This window comes from Oncorhynchus clarkii, chromosome 26 (genome assembly GCF_045791955.1).
Source record: "Oncorhynchus clarkii lewisi isolate Uvic-CL-2024 chromosome 26, UVic_Ocla_1.0, whole genome shotgun sequence".
Classification (NCBI taxonomy): Eukaryota; Metazoa; Chordata; class Actinopteri; order Salmoniformes; family Salmonidae; genus Oncorhynchus; species Oncorhynchus clarkii.
The window spans coordinates 23,554,447-23,579,279 of record NC_092172.1 but is presented as its reverse complement, the minus strand read 5'-3'; the positions used below and the strand labels follow the sequence as shown (position 1 = coordinate 23,579,279).

General features: G+C 44.3%; 1 protein-coding gene across 2 annotated transcripts in view; it reads right to left on the bottom strand.

The window, feature by feature from the left end:
• LOC139384915 (pleckstrin homology domain-containing family A member 7-like) overlaps positions 1–24,833 on the bottom strand; it is a 147,613-nt gene that overhangs the window by 96,457 nt on the left and 26,323 nt on the right. The window lies entirely within an intron of this gene.

Here is a 24,833-nt window from a genome sequence, read left to right as displayed (position 1 = left end):
TGATGGTGTCACACCCTGACCATAGTTTGCTTTGTAGGTTTCTATGTTTTTTTTGGTCAGGGTGATCTGAGTGGGCATTCTATGTTGGATGTCTAGTTTGTCTGTTTCTGTGTTTGGGCCTGATGTGGTTCTCAATCAGAGGCAGGTGTTAGTCATTGTCTCTGATTGGGAACCATATTTAGGTAGCCTGTTTTGTGTTGGGTTTTGTGGGTGGTTGTTTCCTGTCTTTGTGTTTGTTGCACCAGATAGGCTCAGTCATTTGTTTTTTTCTTTTCACTTGTTTTGGAAGAGAAGAGAACGAGCGCCATTCTCCTTGCGGAGATGGTGCTAAATACATCAACACGGTCGGTCCCTGGGATTGGGCTGGCTAACACGATTAGGTTTGCTTGGAAGGAAAAGGAGATGGAGCCTTTAGGACGGGAATCTTTTGGAAGGATAAATTTGATGGGGATTCTAAAGCTGACGGTGAAGGACGTGTTTTGTTTCCAAGGCAACTCGTTGGAGGGAGCATACGACGTGGCACTACATACAGAGGAGAAACACGATGATATCCTGAGAAGGGCAAGAGCAGTGGGAGGTGAGAGGCCGATGTGCCACTACGAAATAACAAGCCTGGCGAAGAATAATTTTAGGGTTGTAACTGTCAACATTTACAACCCTTACGTTAAGGACGAAGAGGTGAGGGCTTTTCTGGGGAGATATATGGATAACGTCTCCTCAGCAAGGCACCTCAAAGACTCCCTTGGGTTTTGGAATGGGAGGAGAGGTTTCCAGGCCCTCCTCAGAGAGGACCCAAAAGGACATGGTGGCTACCTCCATCCTCCTGCTATGTTCTCCCTAGGGGCTGACAGGGGGACGTTGTTTTATGCACGTCAGCCCCCATTTTGCAGACGCTGTATGGCCTACGGTCACATATTCGCCTCATGCAGTACAAGAAAATGCAGATTTTGTGCATCTGAGGATCACGAGGCGAGGGATTGTGACAAGCCTAAGACGTGCCATGGGTGTGGCTCGTCAGCACACCTGTGGCGAGGGTGCCCGGCCCGTCAGCGGTCATATGCGTCTGCGGCTGGGGGGGGAGCAGGGGCGGGGGATGGGGGAAGAAGAGGAGGGGAAGGAAGCACGCCTCATGATCAGAGTACAGGTCCAGAGGGGAAGGCCACAAGGAAGGAGGAGGAGCAAGAAGCGGCGGAAGGAAGAGAGAAGGAAACGGAAGGCACGGGAGTAGGAGAACCAGGAAAAGCGGCGGAAGAAGGAAACCGAGTGGAGAAACCTCTGGGTTGCTGCTGGTTTCCACAGGCTCTCAATATCTGTTGGGTGGGGACACACCTAACAAGACTCAGGACTGGGTACAGGAGGAGGTGGGGAGTTTTTTGTTTGGGGACTCAGCCTCCCCGAATTTTTTCCAATCCAGCTGCAGCACTGGGGAGGATTGTGGGGGTAGACCCAGGGTGCAGGGCACCCCGGAGCCAAACACTATTCCTGCATCCTGGGTTTGTGAGATGGAGGACGAGGGGGGGATGTTGGGAGTACAGATGGTGTTATCACCGGTAGATATGGAGCAGGGGAGCATCGGGTGAGTCTCCTGTTTTTGTTTTTTTCTGTCTGGGTTTAGAATTTGAGTGTATTACATGTTTTTATTTTATTCTTTCATGGGGTCTGATTTTACTTTTGTTAGTTTAAATGTAAGGGGTTTAAGGGATTTTGTTAAGAGGAGGGCGGTTTTTAGTTATTTGGAGGGTGTGAGGTTTGATTTTTGTTTTTTACAGGAGGTTCACCTGAGGGATGGAGGGGATGTTAATAGGTTTAAGAGGGAGTGGGACAAGGGGGAGTCGGTTTGGGGTGGGTGTTGGGGGGGTGCACTCATCGGGGGTAGGGATTTTGTGTGGGCACAGGGAGGTTAAAGTGGAGGATTCTTTTGTGGTAATGCAGGGGAGGGTTATAGGGGTGGATGTCACGATAAGGGATTGTAATTTTAGATTAGTGGTGGTGTATGGACCACAGGTGGTGGCAGACAGGAGGGAGATGGTGGACTGTCTGACGCCCCTGTGTGTCACAAATAGGAAATTAGTGATAGGGGGGGATTTTAATACAGATTTAGGAAGAGGGGGGGATAGCAGTGCGGGCGCCATTGCCAGGCTAATGGCTTGCCATGGTCTGGTAGATGGTGGTCTGCACACTACTCCGAAAATGGACGGTCCTACATGGCGCAACTCCAGGGGGGTTGAGCGGAGGCTCGACTATATTTTTGTACCCAGGTCTTTGGGTAAGTTGTCTGGGCGGCTGTTGCCTGTTTTCTTTTCGGATCACGACGGGGTGCTCCTGCAGGTGGGGTCGCCAGTCTGCCTCTTTGGTAGGGGGTACTGGAAGCTAGATCGGGATGTGCTGGAGGAGCAGGCTTTTGTTGACGGGTTTTATGGTTTCTTTTGGAGGCTTGAGGGTCTCCGGTCCATGTGCGAGGGGGTGTTAGAGTGGTGGGAATTAGTTAAGGTGAGGATTAGGGCTTTTATAATAGGGTATTGCAAGAGGAAAAAAAGGGAGGAGAGGAGGGAGGTGGATCGTATCCAAAGGTTAATTGAACTCGAGTACGAGGCAGGCAACCTCGGCGGGTCGTTTGACTGGGAGAGATCCGCAACCCTAAAGGCGCAGCTCAGGGAGTTGCAGGAGCGGAAGGCTCGAGCTTTCCTGGAGCGTGCGCATAGTGGCTTTCTAGAACACAATGAGACTTGTTCTGCTATGTTCTTTAAGTCGGTTAGGGCCAGACAGAGTAGGAAGGTAATGCATGGCGTTAGGGAAGAAAATGGTAGTATAGTTAGAGAACCAGAGGATATGGTCAGGGTGACAACTGATCATTTCCAAGGTTTATTTAAGGAAAGGGAAATAGATGTAGAGCAGGGAAATGTGTTTTTAGAACACTTGTCCAGGCGGTTGCCGGAGGACATTAGAGAAGTGATGGAGGCCCAGATCTCACTAGAAGAGGTTGAGAGCGCTCTTAGGAGGATGGGAAAAGGGAAGGTGCCTGGGATAGATGGGCTGCCGGCTGAGTTTTATCTCAAGTTTTGGGGTATACTTGGACCAGTGGTCCTCGAAGTCTTGAAGGCCATCCTTGAGACGGGGGTCCCGGGGGGATCAATGGCTGTTGGTGTGCTGTCACTTTTATATAAGAAGGGGGAAGTAACAGACCTTGGCAACTGGCGGCCGTTGACCATGCTGTGTGTAGATTACAAGCTACTTGCAAAGGTTTTAGCAGACCGGTTGCGCACAGCCCTTCCCTACGTCGTCCATGAGGATCAGACGTGCGGGGTAGAGGGCCGCTCTATTAGATGGAACCTACAGTTAATCAGGGACTCCAGCGCTTGGGTTGAAGATAGAGGACTGCCTTTAATGGTAGCAGCGCTAGATCAGGCGAAAGCCTTTGATCGCGTGAATAGATCATTTTTATTCAGAGTGTTAGGTCGATTAGGATTTGGGGAGAAGTTCATAGGATGGATTCGTGCATTATATGTCGGAGCGGGGTGCCGAGTTAGTGTAAATAGTCACTTGGGTGACGTTTTTGACCTCTCGTCTGGAGTCAGGCAGGGGTGCCCACTCTCGGCTCTCCTCTTCGTTCTGTACATGGAGCCTCTGGGGGCTGCCATTAGGGCAGACACAGGGGTGGAAGGCTTGTTGATCCCTGGAAGTGGTGGGCTGCGTGTTAAGATGACGCAGTACGCCGACGACACTTCCTTGCTGCTGTGCAAGGACTCGTGCCTGACAAGGTCCCTTGCCATCTTTGGGGATTTCACCCGAGCGTCGGGAGCAGTTCTGAACCATGCAAAGTCTTCCGTCAAGTTTTTCGGAAGATGGCGCGGTAGAACGGATGTGCCCGGGGGGTTATCTCTCTATGAGGGGGCCCTGAGGATTCTCGGGGTCCATTTTGAGACCTCCGGCTCAGCGACGCTAAACTGGAACATGCGTATCGCAGTGGTACAGAGGAAGCTAGCAATGTGGAAGGCTAGGTATTTGTCTTTTATGGGCAAAGTCCTGGTTCTAAAGGTGGATGTGTTGCCGTCTCTTTTGTATTTGGCGTACATCTACCCATTGCCGGCTAGTCTGAGGAGGCCTCTAGTGAGGCTTGTGTTTCAGTTCATGTGGAGTGGCAGGTGCGAGTGGGTCGCCAGGGCACGCATGCTTTGTCCCATCGGGGAGGGAGGTAGGGGGGTACCACATTTCCCCCTCAAGCTGGACGCAATTTTTGTTTCTTTCTTGTTAACGGAGCTTGCTCATCCAGTGATACACCCGTCCGGTTACCTCCTGCGGGTGTTCTTCTCGTATCAGGCGAGAAGCGTAATGGTGTGGTCTAACACGGGTCCTCGGGCGGAACAGCTGCCGTGGCACTTTGGTCATGCGGCCAAGTGGCTGCGTGCGCACCCTGAGGTTGAAGTTGCCCGAGTAGGTTTAGATCACAGGCACCTGTACGAGGAGGTCAGAAGGGCAGGGAGTCCGGCGCCTGTAGTGGGCATCTCGGAAGTGGTCTGGGAGGGAGTGCAGGCGCGGGGTCTGGACAACAGGCTCAAGGACCTGAATTGGTTGAGCCTCCATAAGTGCTTGCCGGTACGTTCCATCATGTACCGGTATAGTTTGGTGCAATCCCCCACCTGTCCAAGATCTTCTTGTGGCAGGGAGGAGAGCGCCATGTCTTTTGGGACTGTGCCTTTGCCGGAGTAGTATGGGCTAGGGCACGGGTGTTGTTAGGTTTGGTAAGGGGGGATTTTGTATTGACGTGGGCCAGGTTAGAGAGAGGTGTAGGGAGAGCGAGAGGGACGGATAGGGACAGGTTTCTGCTCTGGCTTCTCATGAGTCTCTTTAAACGGGGGCTGTGGGAAGCCAGGCAGAACATGGTGAAGACAGGGAGAGATTGGGGGGTGGAAGGGATAGTGAGGAGGGTGGAAGGAGATTTGAGGGGGAGGATGAAGAGGGAGGAGAGGAAGTGGGGGCAGCATGCTGCCCGGGAGAGGTGGAAGGGGGGTTTAGGGCTGGGTGCCATTTAGATTTGTAAGGGGATAGATTAGGGACGGGGAGATAGGGAAAGGTAGTTTGTAGGATGACGGGGAGGGAAGATGCTCCCCTGAGGTTTTGTTTGGGGTTTTTGTTTTGTTTAAATTAAAATACCACTATTTGAGTTTGTATGGAAAGTTTGAGTTGTAAAGAATGAATGGTATTGATGATAATAAATTATTTATTATAAAAATTAAAAAAAATAGGGCTGTTTCGGTTTTGCCACATTTATTGTTTTGTATTATGTTCATGTTGAGTTTTAAAAACATGAACTATAACCACGCTGCATTTTGGTCCGCCTCTACTTCCCAGGAGGAAAGCCGTTACAGATGGAATCATGAAGGAGTTTTCAATTATGAAAGATTGTTCAATTATCTATCACCTGTTAACTTTGTATCTTTAGATTTAAATAGACTACATCCTAATTCTGCTCTCAGATGATTGGATTTTAGGACCTTTAGCTACCGAGAGAAAACATTGCTGACTGCAACGCAGCACCACAGAAGAAGAAGCCACTTTAGGCGGAGACAAAATAAATACATTCTGAAACTGATGTTGGACAATCAAATTCGATATGTAAGTAAACAAAATTTGTTAAGGCTGGGTCATTGACAAAGCTTATTTTACACTGCTCAAGCGAAACGAGGCCCGCCATGCATTTATGAAAGCACTTCTTTCAGAAGCTCAAATGATCTTACTCTTTTTTACAGTTCTACAGGAATATTAAAATGTTAAATGTTATTTAAAAGTGTTGTTTTTATTCTAACAATTAATGGATCGTGCCATGTGTGATAACAAGTGGTAGATTATTAATAGAAAACTCTGTTTCCTACTATAGGCAGTTGGCTCCATTGTGATAACAACACTAACTCTCCAATGCAAGGGTTGAAGTAAAATTACAACATTTACTATGAACACAATTAGAGGTCGACCGATTATGATTTTTCACCGCCAATATACAGATACCGATTATTGGAGGACCAAAAAAGCCGATGCCGATTAAAAATCTGCCAATTTTTGTATTTTTATTAAATTTGTAATAATTACAATTACAACAATACTGAATTAACACTTATTTTAACTTAATATAAAACATCAAAACCAATTTAGCCTCAAATAAATAATGAAACGTTCAATTTGGTTTAAATAATGCAAAAACGAAGTGTTGGAGAAGAAAGTAATATGTGCCATGTAAAATATGTGCCATGTAAAAAAGCTAACGTTTAAGTTCCTTGCTCAGAACATATGAAAGTTGGTGGTTCCTTTTAACATGAGACTTCAATATTCCAAGGTAAGAGGTTTTAGGTTGTAGTTAATATAGTATTTATAGGACTATTTATCTCTATACCATTTGTATTTCATATACCTTTGACTATTGGATGTTCTTATAGGCACTATAGTATTGCCAGTGTAACAGTATAGCTTCCGTCCCCCTCCTCGCCCCTACCTGGGCTCGAACCAGGAACACATCGACAACAGCCACACTCTAAGCATCGTTACCCATCGCTCCACAAAAGCCGCGGCCCTTGCAGCGCAAGGGGAATAACTACTCCAAATCTAAAAGCGAGTGACGTTTGAAACAGTATTAGCGCACACCCAGAAATCGGCGCCCAAAAATACCAATTTCCGATTGTTATGAAGACTTGAAATCGGCCCTAATTAAAATCGGCCATTCCGATTAATCGGTCGACCTCTAAACACAATCATAGAATTACATACAGTTGAAGTCAGAAGTCTACATAAACCTTAGCCAAATACATTTAAACTCAGTTTTTCACAATTCCTGACATTTAATACGAGTGAAAACTCCCGTCTTAGGTCAGTTAGGATTACCACTTTATTTTAAGAATGTGAAATGTCAGAATAATAGAGAAATATTTATTTCAGCTTTCATTTATTTATTCACATTCCCAGTGGGTCAAAAGTTTATATCCACTCAATTAGTATTTGGTAGAATTGCCTTTAAATTGTTTTACTTGGGTCAAACATTTCAGGTAGCCTTCCACAAGCTTCCCACAATAAGTTGGGTGAATTTTGGCCCATTCCTCCTGACAGAGCTGGTGTAACTGGGTCAGGTTTGTAGGCCTCCTTGCTTGCACATGCTTTTTCAGTTCTGCCCACAAATTTTCTATAGGATTGAGGTCAGGGCTTTGTGATGGCCACTCCAATACCTTGACTTTGATGTCCTTATATATAGGTGTCATTGTACTGTGGATATAGATACTTTTGTACCTGTTTTCCCCAGCGTCTTCAAGGTCCTTTGCTGCTTTTCTGGAATTGATTTGCACTTTTCGCACCACAGTATGTTCATCTCTAGGAGACAGAACGCGTCTCCTTCCTGAGCGGTTTGACGGCTGCGTGGTCCCATGGTGTTTATACTTGTTTATTATTGTTTGTACAGATGAAATTTCTCCCAAGAATAAACCAGACTTGTGGAGGTCTTCAATTGTTTTTCTGCGGTCTTGGCTGAGTTTGAGTTTGAAGGTAGGCCTTGAAATACATCCACAGGTAAACCTCCAATTGACTCAAATTATGTAATTTAGCCAAAAACCTCTAAAGCCATGACAATTTTCTTGAACTTTACAAGCTGTTTAAAGGCACAGTCAACTTGGTGTATGTAAACTTCTGACCCACTGGAATTGTGATACAGTGAATTATAAGTTAAATAATCTGTCTGTAAACAATTATTGGAAAAATTACTTGTGTCATGCACAAAGTAGATGTCCTAACCAACTGCCAAAACTATAGTTTGTTAACAAGAAATTTGTGGAGTGGTTGAAAAACTAGTTTTAATGACTCCAACCTAAGTGTATGTAAACTTCAACTGTATGTAATTGGAGACAAGTGGCAAGAAAAAGTGTGAATCCTTTGGAAATACCTGGATTTCTGCATAACTTGGTCATAAAATGTAATCTTCATCTAGGTCACAACAATAGACAAACACATTCTGCTTAAACTAATAACACACAAACAATTTACGTTTTCATGTCTTCATTGAACACACCATGTAAACATTCACAGTGCAGGGTGGAAAAAGTATGTGAACCCCTGGATTTAATAACTGGTTGGCCCTCCTTTGGCAGCAATAACCTCAACCAAATGTTTTCTGTAGTTGCGGATCACACCTGCACAACGGTCAGGAGGAATTTTGGGCCATTCCTCTTTACAAAACTGTTTCAGTTCAGCAATGTTTTTGGGATGTCTGGTGTGAACTGCGCTCTTCAGGTCATGTCACAGCATCTCAATTGGTTTGAGGTCAGGACTCTGACTGGGCCACTCCAGAAGGCATATTTTCTTCTGTTGAAGCCATTCTATTGTTGATTTACTTATGTGTTTTGGGTTGTTGTCCTGTTGCCTCACCCTAATTCTGTTGAGCTTCAATTGGCAGACAGATAGGCTAACATTCTCCTGCAAAATGTCTTGATAAACTTGGGAATTTATTTTTCCGTCGGTGATAGCAAGCTGTGCAAGCCCTGAGGCAGCCCCAAACCATGATGCTCCCTCCACCATACTTTACAGTTGGGATGAGGTTTTGATGTTGATGTGCTGTGCCTTTTTTTTCTCCACACAGTGTTGTGTTCCTTCCAAACAACTCAACTGTAGTTTCATTTGTCCACAGAATATTTTGCCAGTAGCACTGTGGAACATCCAGGTGCAATTTTGCAAACTTCAGACATGCAGCAATGTTTTTTTTGGGACAGCAGTGACTTCTTCCGTGGTGTCCTCCCATGAACACCATTCTTGTTTAGTGTTTTATGTATTGTAGACTCGTCAACAGAGATGTTAGCATGTCCCAGAGATTTCTGTCTTTAGCTGACACTCTAGGATTCTTCTTAACCTCACTGAGCATTCTGCGCTGTGCTCTTGCAGTCATCTTTGCAGGACGGCCACTCCTAGGGAGAGTAGCAACAGTGCTGAACTTTCTCCATTTATAGACAATTTGTCTTACTGTGGACTGATGAACATGAAGGCTTTTAGAGACTTTTGTAACCCTTTCCAGCTTTATGCAAGTCAACAATTCTTAATATTAGGTCTTCTATCTCTTTTGTTCGAGGCATGGTTCACATCAGGCAATGCTTCTTGTGAATAGCAAACTCACATTTTTTGAGAGTGTTTTTTACAGGGCAAGGAAGCTCTAACCAACATTTCCAATCTCATCTCATTGATTGGACTCCAGGTTAGCTGACTCCAATTAGCTTTTGGAGAAGTGATTAGCCTAGGGGTTCACATACTTTTCCCAACCTACACTGTGAATGTTGAAATTATTTTTTCTGGAATACAATACATTTGTGTGTCATTAGTTTAAGCACACTATGTTTGTCTATTGTTGTGACTTAGATGAAGGCCAGATTGAATGACCAATCTATGCAGAAATCCAGGTAATTCCAAAGGGTTCACACATTTTTCTTGCCACTGTATTGCCACTGTATGTCTTCCTATTCCAGTGGTAAGCCTACCTGTTTGACAGACACAATTATGCTATTTATAGATTTTGGTATAGCCAAATACTCCAATACTGTCGCATGCACTGATTAAATACCTCCGTGTCTGGGAAGGGCTTGGTGTGGTTGGTTAAAACCAGAGCTCCAATTGAGTGAGGGTATCACATAGCCTTTGTTAAAGAAAAGGGCAAGAATGAGATCTATTGTTTGCTTTATATTTTGAAATAAATACATGAAACGTATCCAGATTATATCAAGCGTTCTATAACAATGCTTAACTCTGTGATGCCTTATGGTCAAAACCTGCTCTAAAATGCCCGCAAAAGACCCTGATGCATATGGAGATATATTGATTCCTCTCTATGACAATCTGAAGCTGAGCTGCAGCCTATAATATTCAAGGAGATTTTTTTTTTAATTGACTTTGCTATTCTGTCCCTGCTTTTCTCTTTCTGAAAAGAGAAGAATATGTTTGTTTAAACCCAGGCAGCTTTTAGGGAAACACTTCTCTTGCTGGGTTATACAACAGACGAGTAGCCAGCAGTTGAAGCTTACATTATTCTGCTCTGTCTGGATGGAAAGGTACATTTTGAAAGTGCCATGCTTAGATTCATAAGGATGTCTAAGATGTAATTATTTGCAAACAAGACACTGGTTTGACATTCAGAAATATGGTAAGAATACGCATTTCCCTGTCCATTATTCCCTGAAACTTCAATTTTTTGGGGGGTGGGGGGGTGGCAGAATGTCCAGGACCGGCCCTGTGGAGAACTGAGTGTATTGGCGGAGAGAGACGCGCCATATCTTCAACCAAAACACCCTCCACTTCTTCTTGTCTCGACATTTTAAATTATACTCAAGACACATTATCTTCATACATATGAGGCCCTTTTCACTGACAGCCGCAACTCAAATATCAGCTAGACCTATTACCACGCGCTCTGCCCAAATTGTGGGCTTCCCAAATAGGCATAGACCTATGCACCTTGAAACAATACACAGCTGTTTTTAAATAAGCTAATGATCCTCTGTGGCTAAGTTATGCCCTCTGAAGAAATATTTCAAATGATTTTATTTAGACAGGAGAAATTATATAATTTTGGCAAAACATCAATTTACATTAGAGCACATACTGTATGTCAAACTCATTCCACAGAGGGCCGAGTGTCTGTGGGTTTTCGCTCCTCCCTTGTACTTGACTGATGAATTAAGGTCACTAATTAGTAAAGAACTCCACCTGGTTGTCTAGGTCTTAATTGAAAGGAAAAACCCACAGACACTAGGCCCTCCATGGAATGAGATTGACACCCCTGCTTTAGAGGAAGCCGGCATCTGAACAGTTCACTGTGCACCCGCCAACTTTCCTTTCCAATTCCCAAGTGTCTGAAACCAGAGATCTGTATAATGACGAGGTGCTCATGTCTCTGCCCTGACAATGGGAGTCATTGTCCCAAAGGTGGGAAGTCAGGCGACTAGCTTAGGTATGTATAGTATTCCTATAGAAATGCATTGGACTTATTCTGGAAAGATTTTGGCGAGATTGAGCCCTTTCTCTCTGATAAAACTTCAGTATGTCACCGGAGAAAGTAACCAAGCGAGCAAAACAGCGCCCCTCTGTCTTCCTACATGTAGCCCATCTATATGATGCTGTCTGGACAGAAATAGTATGACATGCCATACTCTTTTGGTCCAGACAGCATCAGATACATGGTCTACACATACTGAGACAGAGGGGTGCAGAGGGCCGCCGTCTCGGTCAAATAAATGATCAATATTTTATTTGGACGGGCAAGGAGGTATGGTAGGGCGGGCCAGGCCCACTAGACTCAGAGGCTCAGAGCAGGCAGACAGGAGGAAGGTCAGTCCAGGGCCCAGCATTCAATTCTCATGCTCAGATGAACCTCTCCATCTTGATTGCAGACTATAATTGGGAGATATGACATGATGCCTTGATCTTATCCAGCCAGCCAATCAGAAGGGCTCCAGCCAGGGCTTCATTTGGCAGAGTAATGAGGTGACTCCTAGGGCCTGTAACATTACTGCCTGAGACGGCCACAGACACCTCGCCCCCGACCAATCCCCACTGATTATATTGTCATACTGTATCTACGAGAGATATAAACATGAATAATGATCACACTCAGCAAAATGAGGAAATGTCATCTGTGGTGGGATGGTGGAAAATACTACAGAAAATGTGATGACAGATGAGTAACAGAGAGAGAGAGCCCTTGGTTTCCTCATACCCTGAGGTCCTGGATTCATTCATCTTTATCTCAATCTGATATCAGCACAAAAATACATTACAGGCAAACAGATCATCTAAAAGCCTTTTTGTCTGGACTGCTATCAGCACAAAACTCTGGTCTGCCCAGACCCAGGCCTGTTAGGGAGTGTCCCATGGTTGTCAGGCTCTGGGCTGGCTGAGGGCTCCCTGTCTCCCTGCCTAGCCTCACTTTAAAAATGTCAGACTTGACTTGGCCTAACAACCCCTACAAAAAAAATCCATTAATTATAACCAAATCTTATCACGTACAACTTTAGCATTTTAGCTAAAGTAGGGTGATTGGTCGGGGGTATAACGCAAATGTCTAGCGACCCAAAAGGTTGAGTTAGAATCTCATTAGTATTGTAGCTAATTAGCAACTTTCAACTACTTGCTACTTAGCAACTACTTAGCATGTTAGCTAACCCTTACCCGAGATGTCTGTGTATTGTTAGACATGACCTTACTGTTGGAGCTACAAACACAAGTATTTCGCTACACCCGCAATAATATCTGCTAAATATGTGTATGCAAACAACATCTGATTTGATTCATATTTCCTGTTGCTGCATAATTATTTTACTTCTGTAGCAAACTGGCTCAAATTAAGATCCTACATCTGTAGGGGAGTTTCGGCGAGTCAAGGGGATGGGAGTAGAGGGAGGAAAAGGAAGATTAAGGTAGTTTAGGGGAGGAGAGGGAAAAAATAAGGTAGTTTAGGGGAGGAGAGGGAAAAATAAGGTAGTTTAGGGGAGGAGAGGGAAAAAATAAGGTAGTTTAGGGGAGGAGAGGGAAAAATAAGGTAGTTTAGGGGAGGGAAGAGTAAGGTAGTTTAGGGGAGGGGAGTAGAGGGAAGAGTAAGGTAGTTTAGGGGAGGGGAGTAGAGGGAAGAGTAAGGTAGTTTAGGGGAGGGGAGTAGAGGGAAGAGTAGGGGAGTAAATGGGAGGGGGCTGCTAGAGTCAGGCGAGTGCAGTCATCCGCAGCCAGACAAGATGAAGCTGTCAAGGGGCCTTAAAGACTAAACTGAAATACCAACTACAGACCAAATACATACTGGATACTAAGAAAAGTGCTCGCTGATAGAAATTGCGAGTAAACACGGACATCTCCTAAAGACTACCTCTTTAGCACAATTTCAGCAGCTCCAGATTTCGCAGATTCTGAAAAGAGTTTGAAAACGGACACACAGTTGAAGTTGGAAGTTTACATACACTTAAATTGGAGTCATTAAAACTTGTTTTTCAACTACTCCACACATTTCTTGTTAACAAACTATACTTTTCGCAAGTCGGTTAGGACATCTACTTTGTGCATGACCCAAGTAATTGTTTACAGACAGATTATTTAACTTATAATTCACTGTATCACAATTCCAGTGGGTCAGAAGTTTACATACACTAAGTTGACTGTGCCTTTAAACAGATTGGAAAACTCCAGAAAATGTCATGGCTTTAGAAGCTTCTGATAGGTTAATTGACATAATTTGAGTCAATTGGAGGTGTACCTGTGGATGTATTTCAAGGCCTACCTTCAAACTCAGTGCCTCTTTGCTTGACATCATGGGAAAAGCAAAAGAAAATCAGCCAAGACCTCAGAAAAAAATTGTAGACCTCCACAAGTCTGGTTCATCCTTGGGAGCAATATCCAAATGCCTGAAGGTACCACGTTCATCTTTACAAACAATAGTATGCAAGTATAAACACCATGGGACCATGCAGCCGTCATACCACTCAGGAAGGAGACGTGTTCTGTCTCCGAGATGAACGTTCTGTGGTGCGAAAAGTGCAAATCAATCCCAGAACAACAGCAAAGGACCTTGTGAAGACGCTGGAGGAAACAGATACAAAAGTTTCTATCCACAGTCAAATGAGTCCTATAATCGATATAACCTGAAAGGCCGCTCAGCAAGTAAGAAGCCATTGCTCTAAAACCACCATAAAAAAGCCAGACTACAGTTTGCAACTGCACATGGGGACAAAGATCGTACTTCTTGGAGAAATGTCCTCTGGTCTGATGAAACAAAAATAGAACTGTTTGGCCATAATGACCATCGTTATGTTCGGAGGAAAAAGGGGGAGGCTTGCAAGCCGAAGAACACCATCCCAACCGTGAAGCGCTGGGGTGGCAGCATCATGTTGTGGGGGTGCATTGCTACAGGAGGGACTAGTGCACTTAACAAAATAGATGGCTTCATGAGGGAGGAAAATTACGTGGATATATTGAAGCAACATCTCAAAACATCAGTTAAAGCTTGGTCGCAACTGGGTCTTCCAAATGGACAATGACTCCAAGCATACTTCCAAAGCTGTGGCAAAATGGCTTAAGGACATCAAAGTCAAGGTATTGGAGTGGCCATCAAAAATCCCTGACCTCAATCCTATAGAAAATTTGTGGGCAGAACTGAAAAAGCATGTGCAAGCAAGGAGGCCTACAAACCTGACTCAGTTACACCAGCTCTGTCAGGAGGAATGGGACAAAAATTCACCCAACTTATTGTGAGAAGCTTGTGGAAGGCTACCAGAAACGTTTGACCCAAATTAAACAATTTAAAGGCAATGCTACCAAATACTAATTGATTGTATGTAAACTTCTGACCCACTGGGTATGTGATGAAAGAAATAAAAGCTTAAATAAATCCTTCTCTCTACTATTATTCTGACATTTCACATTCTTAAAATAAAGTGGTGGTCCTAACTGACCTAAAACAGGGAATTTTTACTAGGACTAAATGTCAGGAATTGTGAAAAACTGAGTTTAAATGTATTAGGCTAATGTGTATGTAAACTTCTGACTTCAACTGTAGCTATGCCAAGATAAGGCATTCTACAAATGTTCACATTTTTTACATTTCATTTATGTAATACAGGTGGTGCCTTATCTCAGAGCTTACTCGCCCCCAGGCAAAGAATGTTAGAATGCAAACGGCTCCACATCCCACCCAAAGATCCCGGCAGTTCCTACCAGATAGGAAGAAGGAATAAAGTGCACACAGGGTTATGGATGATAAAGGCATAGTCGGCAGTTAGGAACATGAGCAGAACCTCACTGAGGTGGCTGGGGTCCTGGTGAAGTGGAGAATACGAGAGCGCGGATTAAGTTTTTTACCCCGTATGTCCGAGACCTGGCTAGTGTCCCAAACCACTTCTCACCAAGTTTTACACGTCCTGCCTGATCTGGAAGTCGCTGTCCACCACAGACACAGGATCAAAGGACAACAGTGTCATGGCTGGAACAAGGACACAGACAGGACACAGGATGATCATATAGGAAGACATACTGTACATTGAATGACATTCCTCTAAGGTCACAGACATCCTGTACTACTCTGTACTCAGCAACATCACCTGGCCTCATCCATCTCATCCATCGACAACAGGAATGCTGGGAGATCTTGGGTCATCTCTCTATACAGGCCAATGTGCGGAAGTGATGTAGTAGTGATTTAATCAGATCACTTTAAGCTAACGAGACTGTGGTTGTATTCATGATGTCCCGGTAATAAGGGTTAAGTCAACCTAATAAATAACTAAAAAGCTCATTAAGCTGTAGATTAATTCAATAACCTTTCTCAGACAGAAGGTTACAGCAAAATTACAAAATTAAATAAAATAACCTTGATGAATTCACTAAAAGTTTAAGTTAATTGAAGTTTCACTGACAGATGACAAATGTTCTGGACTGAGATGAGAGAGGGCTATGTCCTCGTTTGTCAAAATAAACATGTCTATTATTTGCTTTTATCTCCCAGATCCTTCTGAAATCAAGCCATGCTCAATTAATTTTGGTTTGTAATTAAATTGTCTTATTAAAGAAAACTCTGGACTCATGCTTGGAGGTAATAACAATAAATAAACTGTAGATCAGGGAGAACGCAGCACAATTCAATTGGCTCCTTTTAGGGGGGTGGCTGGAATAAAAGTCTGAGTCCTGAGAACAATCCATGGCTCTTCTGAAATATGGAGCTCTGTGTGGAGCGAATGTCCAGTGGCTAAAGGAACTAGCAATCCTATTTACACAACTCACTACTCCCCCTAGCTCCACTCTCCCTTTCACTCACTGCTCTGCTCACTGCTGTTGGTCATGTGAAGGCTATTGGTCATCTGTGTTTACTGCAGTACAGGATTATCACACACACACACACACACACACACACACACAATTCTGCTGTTACAAGCACTCAGAGCAGTTTTGTGCTCATCTCATCAGATGTTTCCCTCCACTTGTGAGATGAGCACCGAAGCAAAGTCAGCCGTATGTGGAGCTGATGACTGGGAGAGGGGAGGAGTGGTGGGCATGGAGGAGACTCTCACTCATCTCTCCGGTAACTGCATTCATCATTGAAATTCCTACACAAAAAACACTGGCAGGGCTGTCACAACATGAACAGATTTACAGCAGGTACCATGCATCGCTAATGGGGACAGCGCTCCACTGTCCTGTCTCACAGCCCAGTAGTACAGTACAGAACAGCACAGGGAGAATGTGTCTGTCTCCATGAGGCCAGGTGAGAAATACCCACCGTGCTTCAAGGGCTGGGAGGACAGGCTGGTTCTGCTCCCCATGCCTGAGAGACCCCAGGCTCCTAAACAGAGCATAACAGAGCAGAGCAGAACCACAATCAGAGGTGACAGATTTGTGACAGTCAAAGAGATGACAGTCAAAAGAACAAAAAAGTCACCTCCCCCCTGCTGAGAGAACATGACAAAAGGCCTGGACTGTCTGAACGTCTGAAAAAGAGCTGGAACACAAGTGGAAAAATGCTGTTCTACATTGAGAAGTCAGCTTTGACTTTTGATCAAACATGCAGTCTGATGTCCCATAACAGCAAAATTGTGTGTGTGTGTGTGTGTATCAGGAGACTGACAGAACGGCAGGGCATTAGAAGCAGACAAGGGGAATCGGTTGATCTGAGTAACGTTCAACAGAACAGCTTAAATCTGGGAAACTACCAGCACTTTGTTCTGTTGTTTCTCAACCCAGCAGTCAGCGACAATCCATAAACCGACACACAGCAGCATGCGCTGACCTTCACATTATCCAAATGTGTCTATCAATCTTATGACATGTAGAACCCATAATTGCATCAAAACAAATGACTCCTACCTGCAGGCTTTCAGCATTCCCATACAGGAACAGTTATCAGTTTCCATACTGACGTTGAGCTTGATTGATTGATTGATTGATTGATTGATTGAGGTTCTCACCAGTGCCTTTTAAATAATTATTCTCTCCAGGGGTCTCCAGGACCAAATGAATGGTCTTTCAATGACTTGACTGTTATTCCTCTGTGTCAATGTACTCGTCTGCAATCTGCCTCAAGAGGACAGGAGGGTGACTGGCAAATCCAAAACACACACACGCACTAAATTGCATATGTTCACATCTAGACAATCTGTCTGATCTGATCCTCTTAATCCTCTGACATCAAAAATAAATCAAACATCAGATGAACACTAATCATTACGGCTAAACGTGGGTCACGTCAAACGTGTATGGCTTGGTAACCTCTTTGCTGGACTCCAACAGTGTGTGAACAAAATGTTTGTTTACAAAAAGAGAAAAAGAATGAAAGCGGAAGTCACATCACACAATTTGTTGAGCAAGATGAACTAAAAATAGTTTGTGTGGAAGCTGCTTCTTTTCAGCTTCTGTGGTTGGTCAATAAAAGTCTTCAGAGACTTATGGAAGCGGTAGCTGTGTAAATTGAAAACAATCGATGTCCTCCACAGCCATGCACAATCCAATTCCACTGGCCACAGCACTGCAGCCTGCAGCACAGGAGCAAGACGGGAGTCTGCTCTGGTCTAGGTCTGTTGGAATCTCACCAGTGAAAAGCAATCACAATAGATAAAAACAGAAAGCTACAGCTACATCAAGCATACAGACTTCATCACATTTTTTTATTATATTTTTTTTATTTCACCTTTATTTAACCAGGTAGGCTAGTTGAGAACAAGTTCTCATTTGCAACTGCGACCTGGCCAAGATAAGGCATAGCAGTGTGAACAGACAACACAGAGTTACACATGGAGTAAACAATTAACAAGTCGATAACACAGTAGAAAAAAGGGGAGTCTATATATACATTGTGTGCAAAAGGCATGAGAAGGTAGGCAAATAATTACAATTATGCAGATTAACACTGGAGTGATAAATGATCAGATGGTTATGTACAGGTAGAGATATTGGTGTGCAAAAGAGCAGAAAAATAAATAAATAAAAACAGTATGGGGATGAGGTAGGTGAAAATGGGTGGGCTATTTAGCAATAGACTATGTACAGCTGCAGCGATCGGTTAGCTGCTCAGATAGCAGATGTTTGAAGTTGGTGAGGGAGATAAAAGTCTCCAACTTCAGCGATTTTTGCAATTCGTTCCAGTCACAGGCAGCAGAGAACTGGAACGAAAGGCGGCCAAATGAGGTGTTGGCTTTAGGGATGATCAGTGAGATACACCTGCTGGAGCGCGTGCTACGGATGGGTGTTGCCATCGTAACCAGTGAACTGAGATAAGGCGGAGCTTTACCTAGCATGGACTTGTAGATGACCTGGAGCCAGTGGGTCTGGCGACGAATATGTAGCGAGGGCCAGCCGACTAGAGCATACAAGTCGCAGTGGTGGGTGGTATAAGGTGCTTTAGTGACAAAACGGATGGCACTGTGATAAACTGCATCCAGTTTGCTGAGTAGAGTGTTGGAAGCAATTTTGTAGATGAGAGTTGACATCACTGGGGTTATTTGCCTCTGTCACCGAGCGCATAGAGACACTCTATTCAGCTTGGCTGGGTACGGCTAGAGCAGATCTATAATGTCTCACTGACAACACCAGTCATTCAGAGTCTCCTGTCATGGAGAGAGTGAGATGTAAAGGCAGGAGGTGCGTTGTTTAATGAGAGAACACACTCAGCCCTGCATGGGAGGAGCGAGGGAGTGGAGAGGGCTGTGCTTGGCAGCCCCTCCTGTCATTTTGTTGTTCTCCTTCCGTGGGCTGAGCCTGGGCTTGGGGGAGACAGTGATGAAGGGCACTGCACCTCGAACGGAGCTCCACACACCATCACACACATCCATCATGTCAAGAAGGGGCGGCACCGCCCGCCCAAGGTGTCATTGTCGTTTCTCCACGTCGTTTAGAAAACGTTTCCTCTCGACTCTGCTGAGTAGAAACTATCATGGGCATAATGATCTTGTCACCACATCTCCAAGCCGGGCCTACGGCGAGAGGGTTTGAAATATCAAAAGTGACGCGAGGATCACTTTAACAGGCTAACTCTATCCACCTATACCTCAGGCTCATACAGTGGAAGGATACCAGACAAGAGGATCACTTTAACAGGCTAACTCTATCCACCTATACCTCAGGCTCATACAGTGGAAGGATACCAGACAAGAGGATCACTTTAACAGGCTAACTCTATCCACCTATACCTCAGGCTCATACAGTGGAAGGATACCAGACAAGAGGATCACTTTAACAGGCTAACTCTATCCACCTATACCTCAGGCTCATACAGTGGAAGGATACCAGACAAGAGGATCACTTTAACAGGCTAACTCTATCCACCTATACCTCAGGCTCATACAGTGGAAGGATACCAGACAAGAGGATCACTTTAACAGGCTAACTCTATCCACCTATACCTCAGGCTCATACAGTGGAATGATACCAGACAAGAGGATCACTTTAACAGGCTAACTCTATCCACCTATACCTCAGGCTCATACAGTGGAAGGATACCAGACAAGAGGATCACTTTAACAGGCTAACTCTATCCACCTATACCTCAGGCTCATACAGTGGAAGGATACCAGACAAGAGGATCACTTTAACAGGCTAACTCTATCCACCTATACCTCAGGCTCATACAGTGGAAGGATACCAGACAAGAGGATCACTTTAACAGGCTAACTCTATCCACCTATACCTCAGGCTCATACAGTGGAAGGATACCAGACAAGAGGATCACTTTAACAGGCTAACTCTATCCACCTATACCTCAGGCTCATACAGTGGAAGGATACCAGACAAGAGGATCACTTTAACAGGCTAACTCTATCCACCTATACCTCAGGCTCATACAGTGGAAGGATACCAGACAAGAGGATCACTTTAACAGGCTAACTCTATCCACCTATACCTCAGGCTCATACAGTGGAAGGATACCAGACAAGAGGATCACTTTAACAGGCTAACTCTATCCACCTATACCTCAGGCTCATACAGTGGAAGGATACCAGACAAGAGGATCACTTTAACAGGCTAACTCTATCCACCTATACCTCAGGCTCATACAGTGGAAGGATACCAGACAAGAGGATCACTTTAACAGGCTAACTCTATCCACCTATACCTCAGGCTCATACAGTGGAAGGATACCAGACAAGAGGATCACTTTAACAGGCTAACTCTATCCACCTATACCTCAGGCTCATACAGTGGAAGGATACCAGACAAGAGGATCACTTTAACAGGCTAACTCTATCCACCTATACCTCAGGCTCATACAGTGGAAGGATACCAGACAAGAGGATCACTTTAACAGGCTAACTCTATCCACCTATACCTCAGGCTCATACAGTGGAAGGATACCAGACAAGAGGATCACTTTAACAGGCTAACTCTATCCACCTATACCTCAGGCTCATACAGTGGAAGGATACCAGACAAGAGGATCACTTTAACAGGCTAACTCTATCCACCTATACCTCAGGCTCATACAGTGGAAGGATACCAGACAAGAGGATCACTTTAACAGGCTAACTCTATCCACCTATACCTCAGGCTCATACAGTGGAAGGATACCAGACAAGAGGATCACTTTAACAGGCTAACTCTATCCACCTATACCTCAGGCTCATACAGTGGAAGGATACCAGACAAGAGGATCACTTTAACAGGCTAACTCTATCCACCTATACCTCAGGCTCATACAGTGGAAGGATACCAGACAAGAGGATCATGGTTTTATTCTGTTGTGGGACTTGGAGTAGGGAATTAGGTTATCTGGATCTGAGCTAATCCCTCTCATTCCAATAGCATTTCATGGCTGCCATGTAAACAGACAGTGATCCTGTCCTGGGGCTGATGGAGGGGACATAAAGAGGGATCATGTGACAATCAGATTCAGCTCCCCTCATGCTGTGGAACATGTCCAATCCCCTTACAGTACCACACACACACACTCACATCCAGACGCAAGCACACACACATTCATCTACAATCCATTTATGATAGTGTCAAATCTATTAGGGATCTAGGTAGTAATTATAGCATGGTAATCATGGCAGAATGTATTGACACACTTTAAATAAATCTGTTCTCACCCTATAATACCTCAGCCCAACATAGGCTAACATTGCACTGTGCACAGGACAGGTGGAAATGTTGCTTGTTCACAGCGCAGAGATAAGAGATGTGAGATAAGAGATGTCATGTGTTTATGTGTGGTGTATCAGAATAAGATATGAACGATACGCTGTTAGATAACCTACAGATGTGTTCATGGTTGCTATGCTGCCATGAGGTCGCCTAGAGAGAATATTGTACATATTTTGTCATTTTTGTTTGTTTTTGTTGCATTTCTAGGATTTGACTGCTCTGGGGGTTGATCACTTACGTCTCGTGGTCTTGACGCTCAGAGTTGCAGAATTGGGATGAAAAGTCAATATTTTCTACTGTTTGGCTATCTTCTAGTTTGGATTCAAATAATGAATCCCCAGCTTTATAGTTTCATCTGTAGGGAAGAATTACAACAAGCACTGCATTCTGTGTCTAGCGATGGCAGAAGAGGCTCAGGGACTGTTCTTAACCATTGCCAAGATGTGGGTGATTTTTGTGTGCTTTTCAGCAGCCATGGCATCACCCAGGTGGGTGCTACATGTTCAGCAACAGAGGACCAGAACCTAGAGGAGCAGGCCCTTTGGAGGAACTGACCGTCAGAGAAGATGTGGTGCTCTGATGAAGAGCTCCAGGCCTGTTTGGCAGACTATTTGTTTCTCTCTGGCTGTACCACCGATGCCCCCCCCCCCCTGCTGAAGCTACACTGCCTTTCCAATCCAAACTGCCTCAAATCCCAGCCTTTCATCCCAGGCCAAATAGAGATTCAATCTCCATCTCTACCATCTCATTTTAAATGTCTTGTTTGCTTCCCTTTATATGCACATTGAGATGATTTTCTGTAATGAAAAGCGCTACACAAGTTAAATAAATTATTATTATTAAATCAATTATTATTATTATTACCTTCATTCCATATTCACCATGAGGTTTCATTAGATATACCATGCATTATGCATTACGTGGTCCTGTGAGTCTCAGTTGGGAGAGCATGCCGCTTGCAACGCCAGGGTTGTGGGTTCGATTTCCACAGGGGACCAGTACGAAGAAAATATAACGTATACACTCACTACTGTAAGTCGCTCTGGAAGGAAGTCCTTTATGAAGCATGCTGAGGCAGAAACACACACACACACACTGGGAGAGAAACTTGACTAGTCTGCGGTAATTGTGCCACAGAGGAACGATTCCCTGAGGAAGTTTGATGGGTATGGGCCTGTGACCGAGGCAGAGGTCTTCTTCACACAACTCTGATGTAATGTTTACTGCAGCAGAGAGGGTTGTTTTTACCTCCACGTTGGCTTGGCTGTGTGTATAACATCCCCTCAGAGTCCCCAGGACATAGAATGAAAACATACACAGATTTTTATGACTGCGCATGAACATCAAGAGGAGCAATTTCTCCTCATCTTACTCCCACTATCTATCTCCTTCTCTCCGCCGCTCTCTAAATCTCTTACCTTCTCCTTCTATTTCTCCACCCCCCTCCCCCGGTGGCTGTGCAGACTGAGTCAGCGCTTTAGGGTGTTGTGTGATCACCTAGTCTACTGGGAGGGACCTCCCGGCTCATTGGGATCTCTCCTGCAGTTCTCATTACACTGTCCCCAGGCTACAGACTAACAGAGCAGAGCCACAGAGCCACTCAGCCCCAGCTCCCACAGGGCCTTGCTCTAATACACACAGTTAACACAACACAGCGCTCCATTACTGCTACTGAACCACAACGCTCAGTGGCACTGACACACAGGGCCCACCACCATAGTGACACAAACAGACATAGGTCCCACAGCAGCATCAGGGGCTAATAGACTGATAGCCATTCTTACCACTGGAGAAAAGCCTAACTTTACTGTAATCCTGTACACAAATAAATATGGTAGAATAGGATAAACAGTTCAGATTTATGACTAAACATCTGCTTCTGACACACATGTTTTTTATTTTATTTTACCTTTAATTAACTAGGCAAGTCAGTTAAGAACAAATTCTTATTTTCAATGACGGCCTAGGAACAGTGGGTTAACTGCCTGTTCAGGGGCAGAATGACAGATGTGTACCTTGTCAGCTTGGGGATTTGAACTTGCAACCTTCCGGTTACTAGTCCAACGCTCTCTAGTCCAACGCATTCACATACTGTGTGGGTACAAATTGGTTCAGTACACATCCTTAGATCTTCTCCAGCTGTGTCTTTACCATGTCCACCAAGGTCATCCTTTTACAAAAGCGGTTGTATTGGAACCATAGCTGATCCAAATCAATCTTCAATAGGTGTGACAGAGAAAATGTAATCAGTCCCTTAGAGATTTTCATGTCATGCTTTTATAAATTTGATACCAAACTAGCAAAACGACAAAGTCAGTCAGGGTACTGTACACAAGCCATTCCTACAAATGATCCAACAAGTAAGGGGTGAACAAAGTGAACAAATATATTCTGAGAAGTTATACTGATAGGGAGTTATTGAATCCGGGGGCCATTTTCAGTGCTCTCTTGTAGGGGGGTGGAGACTTAAGAGGCTTTGGAAGTCAGGCATCAGGAGTAACCAGCCATCTGCCCCATGTAGCCTGAAGTCCAGCTGGACAGTCTTGAGGAAACAGTGAGCTGCCAGATACTGGGAAAACCAACCCTTCCCAGGTATTTCTCAGCAGCACAGGGTTGATCTAGGGTTGAAAGGTCATGCTCTTAATATTACAGGGAATCCACTCCCGTTTTAAAGAACTCAACCTTCTGGTAGATATCACCAAGGCTATTATTGGAAATCCTTAACTCTTTATGGAAATTCAAGGAATTTCTATATCGGATGTATTCAGAACAAAAATATGAGCGCAACATGTTGGGCCCATTGTTTCATGAGCTGAAATAAAAGATCCCAGAAATGTTCCATACACACAAAAAGTTTTCCTTTCAAATGTTACATCCCTGTTAATGAGTATTTCTCATTTGCCAAGATAATCCAGGTGTGGCATATCAAGCATGGTCATTACACCAGTGCACTTTGTGCTGGGGACAATAAAAGGCTACTCTAAAAATGTGCAGTTTTGTCACACAACGCCACAGATGTCTCAAGTTTTGACTGCAGGGATGTCCACCAGAGCTCTTACCAGCAAATGTTATGTTCAGTTCTCTACCATAGGGTCGGTTATGTGGTCGATAGGCTGTTGGTCGACCTAGATTTCTTTAGCCGAGCAGTATAAATATTGTTATTCATGTTGCACAAGACATCTGTTTCGCGCCTGTCTCAGTGGACTGGGGAGGGGACGGGGACAGCACAGACCGTCACTCTAAGACGTGATACTGACATTGTATATGGTTATATTCTGCAAAAGTAATGGTGCAACACTAAGAAATCTAATATTATTTTATAACAGCAGCAGCAGAGATGAGGAAACAGCCCTTGCCTTAAGAACTATTCGGACAAGATTAGTTATACTGGGGGTGGTGGTGTAATGTAATTATGTGCACAAGCACAAAACAAAATATCTGTAACATTGTCGAATGCATCAGTAAAAAATATTATACCAATTTAATGTAACCCTTGCTGTTAGTATATTGCAAAGCAGCATACAACTGACCTAAACGTTTGAAAATTATAAATTCACTTTTGCATCCATAGCCTTAAATTGCATCTCAAGTGCACGGTTTAGCTCACATCTGAAGGCTGTAGGGCATTTAGGACGTGTACTGCGGCTCGCTAAAATATCCTAATTATTACGATCACATTTTCTCAATTCAAATAATATGGCGACACTATACCAAAG